General features: G+C 43.0%; 1 pseudogene; it reads right to left on the reverse strand.

Annotated features, from left to right (window-relative positions):
* Positions 1-27: 27 nt before the first annotated feature.
* Positions 28-7,265, reverse strand: LOC111966237 (DNA primase small subunit-like; annotated as a pseudogene).
* Positions 7,266-10,753: the final 3,488 nt, after the last annotated feature.

Consider the following 10,753-nt stretch of genomic DNA (forward strand, 5'->3'; position numbering starts at 1 on the left):
TGACACACAACATAGATTGACACAAACTGTAGTATAAAGTCATTTTAATTAGAATACAATAGGCTATATAAAAGTATTGCACAACTGATTTTTTAATTGTTGATATAGTAAAATATTTGCATGACAATTCTCAAACAGACCATCTGTAATGTGTGTTTTCCATCTTTAACTGCCAGATTATAAACAATTGATATGATGGGATGGTTTAAGATTAGCCAACCAATGTAGGTACCAATCCCAGCATCAGACAGTATTCCGTTGACTACCGCTAAGGGCTAGAAGTCCTTTTGAAGATCTGTGAAAAGAAATTGAGAAAAAAAATCCATGATCATCAACTCTTTTAGATCTGAATGTTCATATTAACATTCTTCCACAAAGGTCTTTAAATTACACCCACCACTCTTTTTAAGATGTTCCCCTTTCCTTGAGCGAGCCATCCCTTCCAGGAATTGATCAAACAGTTTCACATACTTCCCCAAGCTTGTTCGTTTGTAGTCTATGGAAMCAGAACGTTTTTGTTAGTAAAATCAACATGCAATGAACAAAATAATATTAGATCCCTTGGTTCTTTGTGATTAATTGCACTTGTCTTTTTTGAATACCTCTCTTCCGTCGCTCTCCTGCTTCTCTCTCTCATTCTCCTTGGGTTCTTCCTTCTCTGCTGTCTTGGGCCGATCCAGCGCCTCACAGATCAGACTACAGGGAGATACAATAACAGGACCGGTGAGTACCAACTGAGAAGAACCCTAGGGACGCCACACATACAAACTTTGTGTTTAAGGCTTTGGGAATACATTTTGCTCTTTACAAAGTTCTTATTATGACAAATTGACTGAGGGCTTACCTGATAGTGGGCACATCACAGGGGTCAAAGCGATCCAGTTCTCTCAGGTCAATAGGAACAGAGATCCACCCTTTGGGGAAGTAAGGATAATTGAGAAAAGGTGTTGTTGTGCTAATGACATCCTAAGAGTATCTCCTTCAGTTGGATGAGACCGTCTTTTGACCGTTTCTCTCACAGGCAACATTTAGGTTAAATGTCGGTCACGTTTCATCCATTACTCTTGCACTTCATTAGTTTTTCCCTTACCCGTTTTGGGATGGACGCTGAAGGGGCTCTTCAGCAAGTGGTTGACTCCTTTACTGACGTTCACATCAAGCAGAGGGTAACAGTACTGCAGCATGATCTCCCTCTCAAAGTAATGGCCCTTGGCAGTCATCTGGTGGTAGAAAGTAGAGTTGTTAATGGCAGCCAAGCATGCGCTTACGACATCACCACATTGATGTACTGTGTTATAAACAAGGCTTGTCAGTCTTCACTGTTGTGTGGGCATGGCCACCTACACGTTTGTTTTGGACCACAGTCTTAAGTACACACCTGCGCTTCTTAGGGTTTTCTTTTCAGTCTGGAAGCACTGCAGCAGCTCCTTTCTGACATGTGGTTTCCGTTAAGGATAGGCATTTTATCACAAAAACCTGCTAAACTGTAACATACGGAACACTGTGTGTGTAGCCATGCATGTACTGTAGACATGTCACATTTCATATTGTGTCATATAATAAAAATTGGCAGAGGAAAAGGATATCTTCTAGCACGAGGGCCAGCACTTTGTCCGCAGCCTCTTTGCTGCTCAGTATGTCCTGTCCTACTAGAGCATACTGGGGAAAGTATTGCTCCACCACACTCGGGGATTCTCTGGAGGAAAAACAGGGGTCAGAGGTCAACTCGTCATTCAAGATTGAACATGACGCTGCCCTCTAATAGTCAGACAACGCCTCAAACTAATGGTCCTTTTCTCAGCTATTAGAACCCACAGCATCTAACAAGGATATCGCCATGTATGGCTCAGTGACTTGTGAAAAAAAAAGGTTGTAGCTCATTTGGAAAGCTTTTAAAGTGCATCATAATCTTACTTGATGAATGGATGAATTGGGTCTGACGGCACTACTTTCCTCACCGTCTCTTCTCCACCCTGAAGAAAAAGAACAAATATTCAATGACCAGGCTACTGATTTACATGAACACAGTGCAAGTTTGCTTAAATTTAGTGTGAAACCCTTTCTACAGTGCTGATGTAATCACCGAGGCATTTCTTTACGCTCAGCATTTAACTCAAATGAACAGAAATCAAGAAACGTGCTCCCGGATCACCACTAGCAAATATTGCATGTGATTGAGTCTACTGCTCCATTAAAATACATCTAAGAAGAGTATAACCCTTGATTGTTGTAAACATCTTTTAGCCTTGTGTGGGTTATGTAATGAGAGGTGGTCTTACCTTGACCAGACTCAGGTACCCAGACACAGCGGAGCGCGCCGCCACAGAGAGCTTCCGGGCGGCCTCGTCACACACCCAGAAATGCACCCCTCTCCTGCCCGAGTACACCCACAGGCGGTGCAGGAAACCAAAGTCATCTGGAGCACCCCAGGGAAAAAAAGGCAACAAACACAGGTAACAATGAAAATGAATCACATTCAGATAACGTTCCAAAATTACCGATAGAAAGATCCTGGTCCTCTGTCGCTCAGTTGGTTGCAAAGCCAGGATAGTGGGTTTGACTCACCTCGAAGGGCCCTGTCCAGGACACGGATAGCAGTAGTCATCAGAGTCCAGCACTTTTTGCAGATGTCTGCAGCACTGGAAAACAAGACAACAGCCCCACAACCCCCAACAAAACGTCAAAAGGCACCGTCACTGAATTAGTCTGTTGTACATTCAAATATACTTTACATCTGTACAACAGTAAAGATGGTGGAACTACAAATGCACTTTCTGGTTGTGATCCAAGTACCTGCAACAGCTTCTGACATCATCATAGTCGGTCATATCAATATCAAACACCAGCTCCTTCTCAAGAGCCTGGAAGGATCCAGACTTGACTGTGTTATGCTGATTGGGCTGAGGGTGGCAGAAGAAGAGGAATGAAAAAATTATAATTATAAAATGGACACTTGAGGGACAGAGGCAAGTGATTGAGTTAGGCAGATGGAGAAGAAAGCAAGAATGTGTGTAACAGATGGTCAGATAAAGACGGTGAGTAACGGACCCCCACCCTATGACTGTAGACGGCTCCTATGTCAATCTTGTACGGGTTCATCTTCTGCATCTCCTTCTCCAGCTCGTTCTGCGTGCTGAACGACTGATACTGTATGTAGATGTCATTCTTCAACGTGAAGGAGAACTCTCGATTTTGGAAGTAGTTCTTTGTCACTGAGGAGGGGAGGGGGTTGCAAAATGAGTTGTCATCATTAAAAACTTGACTGGTTGTGAACAACTAGCCTTGTAAACAGGAACAACGGCGGCAGAGCTAAAACTGTTGCCATCTTGTCCACTTCTGATCTTCTCTCATTGATCGAGACAGGTGGGTGTCCACTAAAGTTTTCAAAAGGCTTCAATTAGAAGTGAGTAGAGGAAAACTTACCTTAGTTATGATCAACAACTGTTGAACGTGTCGGGCTTGATAAAACATCCATATCTTCAGAAATAAGACAGATCTTGCTGCTGTAGCCCATTTCTTTGAGTTTGTTAACTAATTCCGTAATCCCATCCGATATCAATTTAGCTCCAAGCCTCATGCAACAACAACATGTTGAGCAGGGTTTTAAGAAGACACCGGTGACTTTCAATTGAGAACAAAGAAAGTTTCGGGCAAGTAAAGGTGGGTCGAAAATCTGCTGCTTACAGCTGAACAGCAGCCTGTACCCGACCTCGGACACAAGTTTTAGCTCTGCCACCGAGGTTCGTGTTTAAAAGGTTAGCTAGCAAATAGTTCAATATTAGACCTCTATTTAATGAATGAGAAAAAGTAGAGGGGCATTCCATAGCGACTACGTTTGAGATAACTCATGGTCCAATCACTGTACCTGCTAGCAGCATGTGTTCCGCATCTGAAGCTACATCTATGATCGCTTGAAGATTCCAATCGGAGAATCGCAGTTTACCCCCCCCAAAATCAAAATGTAATTTGGCTGGCAATGTCTTGTTCTGACTTTGCGGGCACATTTCCTCTACATTCCCGTCTGGGGCAGCATCGTTCCCATATTGCAAGGCGGATTAGCTAGACAAACATGTTTTTAAAACACAGACAGGTGTGCACGCAAAGTGAGAACAACATGGAATCTGTTTGGTTTTGATTTGGGGAGACAGGGTTAACATCTAAAAACTGGATTTAATAGTTTGGTTCACTGCTCGGTGATACAAACAGCGATTATCCAATCGGAACCGTCTACCAATTATGGCTATAGCTTTGGACACGGTCATAAACGGCACAGCACAGAGTAGAAATCAGAAAATTGGGTGCGGCTAAATGCCTTTTACAGCCGAGGCCTTGCAGGGAATCCTGTCGAAGAACGTTCTGCCCCCACACGTCTGAACCTGTAGGGATTTGATATATGACTGAGTGTGTGGGATGGGCTTTCTAAATGTGTCTATTTTTGTATAGTGCATGATGTTTTTCCCCAACCTTTTATTTAGAGTAGGATACAGCGGCAACGTTAGTTGGCCCGCCCGCCCTACCTCATTGCCCATCCAAATAAAACATTTAAATATTGATAATTTATTTGACCAAGACGCACACCGACAGAAATATGCATCAATCTCAGATAAAGCAGCCCAACGAGCGAAATAGCACTCCCCTGTCTCAGTATGTGTAGCCCATGTATCTGATGCCGTCTGGGCTAAAAGAGTATGGCTCGGATGCTTTCTCCAGTGATATAGTTTCAGCCATGCGAATTGGCGGGTGCTGGGCGCACTATTCGGATGTTGGAATTATTTTGGACGAACATGCGAAGGTAACCCACTTTTTGAATAGGTGGCACATTCAATAGGCTTAAAGTAAAATGAAATACATTTGCCAAAAGTATATATTTACTCAAGTCTGTACAAAATATAAGATCAAATCATTCAAAATACTTCACCAGAGAGCACGAGTTAGCCACAAAGGATCATTAGCTGTGGATTGTTTCAAATCACAAGTGCATAGGCTATCTGGAAACACAGAAAATATGGTCTGTGGTAAACAAGCTTAAGAGATTTTATACATTTTGTTCTAAGAATCTTCATTAGCTAATGTCACTGAATTTTGAAACATTTATGTAATTAAAAAAACACCACATTAAAGCTTCATAATTCCCTCTGCTGGCTTGCCTCTGAAGCTAAGCAGGGTTGGTCCTGGTCAGTCCCTGGATGGGAGACCAGATGCTGCTGGAAGTGTTGTTGGAGGGCCAGTAGGAGACACTCTTTCCTCCGGTCTAAAAACAAATATTCCAATGCCCCAGGACAGTGATTGGGGACATTGCCCCGTGTAGGGTCCTGTCTTTTGGATGGGACGTTAAACAGGTGTCCTGACTCTCTGTGGTCAATAAAGATCCCATGGCACTTATCGTAAGAGTGTTAACCCTGGTGTCTTGGCTAAATTCCCAATCTGGCCCTCATACCATCATGGTCACCTAATCATCCCCAGCTTCCAATTAGCTCATTCATCCCTCTTCTCCCCTGTAACAGTTTTTTTTTTAAAGTAATAGAACGTATAAAATCGTCAAAGCCTGTGTTAACCTCAAACTTTATTTTTGGCATTTAATCCAAAACCCTATTCTTTCTTCGTAGGAATGGCTGAACGAACAAGGTAACTCATTTTGGGTTTAGGACTACAAGCTCTATTTGGGCAGAGCACGTGGCAATACCGCATAGTTTGATTACATAAATTTCTGTTAATGTATGTATTAATTATTTACCTTTCTCATTCTCGGAGTGGAAACGTTGTTTGCAGAGTTCACAACCTGCTACACTTGTAAGAAACACGTTTTGGTTTATTTCATAACCATCATTTACAAGTTTTGGCAATTTTTTGTTAGAAGTGCTCCTAGTCAGCAGATCCGACTTGATTAATAGTGTCAAGTTATTTTTCAAAGTATTCCCGAAAAACCTGAAGTTGCCATTGATAATTTATTTTACAGAGACTCAGTTGCTAAGGATCCATACTCTTCAGAGGCTTTATGGACTTTAGTGTCCTCGTAAACAAAACCAAAGCATGGGTTATTGTCATATCTTGTCCATAAAGGAAATGGGTAAGGAAAGGGTAAGGAAATCAATGTAATTTTTAACATTTGGGGGGGGGGGGGGCAATGGAACAACACCATCTAGTGATCAGAACAGGGTAATATCTGGATGTAGGACAAGACATAAACCTAACAGCTTCAATGAATAATTTCTCTGTACGGGAAGAAACCACCAAATTCACTGGGAATACATTACATAGGATGAAGAAAACAATACTCAGCTCGATACTACTTGTCAGACAAAGAACTGATACTATATACTCGTTGTTAGGGAGATTGCAGCGCGGGGTCCGTAGGTGGCTAACTCACTGTTAGAAAGAAGTTGTCCATGTCGGTTGCTGGGTAGTACATTTATTGAATCATATAAATTGAAACAGCCAATTTTGGTGTAATCAATTAGTTTAATTTCTCAGAGATCAAATTATATTAAAACAAAAGAATGTTGCAAGACTGCTAATCATGTGTTTCTAACTACAGAAATGATTGTAGAACAAGCAGAGATGGTTGGTGTCAAAACACCAACCAAGTGGAACGACCCCCAAAAGATAGTTGAATTGGATAATGTCTTCGTGTGTTGTGTGAAGAATACAACAGTTTTTGGTGAATCTAAGTATAGTTTATTTTACCAAGTGCAGCCGACCAGTGCATGGCAGTAATGATTAATTGCGGAAGATGCATGCTCACTTGGTCAAAAACAATACTTTGTTTATTTCAATTTTTCTGATACATGTATCTTTTTATTTAGACCTTTTTTGGAAATACAGTTCATAACTTACCGGTCACGTCAGTAGTGACGATAGTTGCTGAGCAAAACGCCATTCTTTGGTAAGTATCGAACGAATTTTGACATTATTAAGCTTGAAAAGCTGGTGAATGGCAAATTGAATGGCTGCTTCCTGGGCTTGGAGAATCGCCATATTCAACTTCTTCTATAAACCCAGATTCAAGTTAAATAGCAGGCTAATGTTAGTTAGCTAACTAACGTTACTCACCTCCTCCATGGTTCAGCCACCGGTAATATTGAGAGAAAGGGAAAAGTCGGCGGTAGTAGAGAGGCCTGGTCATAATCAGCAGCTGACATTTCTTAAGCTAGTATGCAAATATATTTTAAAAATGTTGATAACCTCACAGATAGATGAGACTGTACAACTGCAGTTGTTTCACTGACGTTTGAGCGCGCGTTAAACGCTGAAATTAGACCGGAAATTCCGGAAACATCACAGAACAGGCTGATGGGATATGTTAGCTAAGCATTTGTAGTCTGTTCAGTGGTCATTCACAGCAGCTCAAATTGAGAGCTTTCCAAAATGTCAAAGTACATTTTTTTGGCATGTGTTTCATTGACTGCTCATTTGTGACATTGAACCGGTAAATAGCCCCGCAATTGTTATTTACTGCTGCTCTTTAATTATTTGTTATTCTTATCTCTTACTTTTTTTTAGGTATTTTCTTAAACTATATTGTTGGTGAAGGACATGTAAGTAAAGACAGCCTACACCGGCCAAACCCAGACGATGCGCACCGCCCATATGGGACTCCCAATCAGTTGTGATACAGCCTGGATTCGAACCAGGGTGTCAGAAGTGACACCTCTAGCACTGAGATGCAGTGCCTTAGACCACTGCACCACTTGGGAGCCCACATATGGCGCAAAGTGACTTCAGTTGTATTTAACTCTGCGTGGATTGACAGATGCACAATTCACTTTAATATGCTCTGGATTGATACATTACTTTCTGTTTATTAAAAGGTGCTGTTGATGGTAGTCTACTGCTGTGCATTGGCATTGACACAGGCCTAAGTGGTGCTGGATTGAATTTTTCCTCAATGACCATCAGATGGCGATGCAACATCAGATAATCTCTCCCTGCAGGATTACCCTCTGTACACCCCCTCTCCTCCATGCCCACCACACTGCAGTTTCTCCGCAGAGGAGATCGATTGGGTAGATGTGCCCCTGTTACCAGAATGACTCGTGTTTCTCAGGGGTTCCTCAGAACCCAACAGGCATCTGCATTCTGAACCAAGCCAAGTAACTTTTACTCCCTTATCTATAGCACTTCATGCACTGTTGCTGTGCTCGTGCGTGTGAGCGTGGATCATGTTTGTTTTCTATACCTTGAGTATGTTGTCCTTCAGGTGTACATGTCGTAGACTGCACCTGACTGTAGTGGGGCTGATGTGCTGAAGGTTGAGAGCGGCTGAGTGAGAGTTGAGTTATCACATCACAACACAGACTTGTTCCACTTACTGTCCATCCCTCTCTACTCTGCAGCGTTGAGTGCTCTCTCCTCTACTGTGAGTGTGCTTCTGTTCGAGCACTGCTGCTCTGGAACAGCCATTCTACCTAGGCTGTCTTAGAAGTGGACCTTGGTTGATTTTCCATTACTGCACCTTTCCCACCTTTGATGCGTCAGAGCTGTGCAGGTCTATGGAATCCATGTGAGAAAGTGAACTTGTGTTGAAGGTTATCTTCTAGAACATCTAGGAGGATCTTTACAACCAGATGGAATCAGACAGAGATACCCATTTCAGACAGAATATGTGGTATATTACCTGTAAAAAAATATATATAAGGCAATATTTATATAACCCCCTTTAAAACCGCACCTTATTTACCACTTTCTTGCAGGTATACCCCTTTTACACACATCAGTGAGTAGAACCTGGCTAATTGGGAGGGGTGGGAGTTGGGGGGTGTTGTAAAACCATGGGGTCTGTTTGCATTTCAAATTAGGGAGATGTTAAACAATATAAGTGTTATTGGTTTTACCGGCAAAAAAGCAGAGAACCATTCACACAGACCTGATTCCTGTATTTTGCTTACAGGGTATGTGAAAATGCAGGAAACGTGGCTAGGTCTTTAGGTGGCTTTTATTTTTCCTTGTTTTTTTAACCCCTACCCCTTTCAGATATACCAAAAAGCTGGTATAAAAAAGCAGGCATGGTAAAATAGTGGGATTTTGATCTGCGTATGAAAGGGATAAGAGAGTGGGAAAAAGCGAGAGAAAGGGAAAAAGAAAGAGAGAGTGGGAGAGAGAGGGCACATGTCACATAGTGTACAGTACACGATGTTACCATACAATGTTGCACAATTCCATAGCAAACTATTTCATGACTCCAGTCATTCAGAAAGCTGCTTTGAGCCAGAATACATAACATAATAACAGTGTCGAGTACAGAATAACAGTGTCTATGGCTACACAACATGACGACCAACCCGTAGCACTCACGTCTGTAGCCATGAAGGGCTTTGAAAGGCTGGTCATGGCTCACATCAACATCATCATCCCAGAAACCCTAGACCCACTCCAATTTGCATACTGCCCCAACAGATCCACAGATGACACAATCTCTATTGCACTCAACACTGCCCTTTCCCACCTGGACAAAAGGAACACCTATGTGAGAATGCWATTCATTGACTACAGCTCAGCGTTCAACACCACAGTGCCCTCAAGGCTCATCAATAAGCTAAGGACCCTTGGACTAAACGCCTCTCTCTGCAACTGGATCCTGGACTTCCTGATGGGCCGCCCCCAGGTTGTAAGGGTAGGCAACAACACATCTGCCATGCTGATCCTCAACACGGGGGCCCTTCAGGGGTGTGTGCTTAGTCCCCTCCTGTACTCCCTGTTCACCCATGACTGCGTGGCCAAGCATGACTCCAAAACCATCATTATGTTTGCCGACGACACAACGGTGGTAGGCCTGATCACCGACAACGATGAGACAGCCTATAGGGAGGAGGTCAGAGACCTGGAAGTGTGGTGCCAGGACAACAACCTCTCCCTCAACGTGATCAAGACAAAGGAGATGATCGTGGACTACAGAAAAAGAAGGGGCGAGCACGCCCCCATTCTCATCGATGGGGCTGTAGTGGAGCAGGTTGAGAGCTTCAAGTTCGTTGGTGTCCACATCACCAACAAACTATCATGGTCCAAATACACCAAGACAGTCGTGAAGAAGGCACGACAATGCCTATTACCTCTTAGGAGACTAAAAAGATTTGGCATGGGTCTTCAGATCCTCAAAACGTTTTACAGCTGCACCATCGAGAGCATCCTGACTGGTTGCATCACCGCCTGGTATGGCAACTGCTCTGCCTCCGACCGCAAGGCACTACAGAGGGTAGTGAATACGGCACAGTACATCACTAGGCCAAGCTTCCTGCCATCCAGGACCTCTATACTAGGCGGTGTCAGAGGAAGGCCCTAGAAATTGTCAAAGACTCCAGCCACCCTAGTCATAGACTGTTCTCTCTGCTACCGCACGGTAAGCGGTACCGGAGGGCCAAGTCTAGGTCCAAAAGGCTTCTTAACAGCTTCTACCCTCAAGCCATAAGGCCCCTTTCACGGTAAGGTTGTTGTATCTGTTGTATTCGGCGCATGTGACAAATAAAATTTGATTTGATTTGACTGCAATTGAATTGTCTACATTGGGAAATCATAGTAGTCAGAAACCACAGCTGCAATAGAGCACAGTACAGTAGACCACAGTAGAGTACATTACAGTAGACCACAGTAGAGTACAGTACAGTAGAGCACAGTAGAGCACAGTAGAGTACAGTACAAGTAGAGCACAGCACAGTAGAGCACAGTAGAGTACAGTTCAGTACAGTACAGTAGAGCACAGTAGAGTACATTACAGTAGACCACAGTAGAGTACAGTACAGTAGAGCACAGTAGACCACAG

The sequence above is a fragment of the Salvelinus sp. IW2-2015 genome, linkage group LG7, assembly GCF_002910315.2.
Source record: "Salvelinus sp. IW2-2015 linkage group LG7, ASM291031v2, whole genome shotgun sequence".
Lineage (NCBI taxonomy): Eukaryota > Metazoa > Chordata > Actinopteri > Salmoniformes > Salmonidae > Salvelinus > Salvelinus sp. IW2-2015.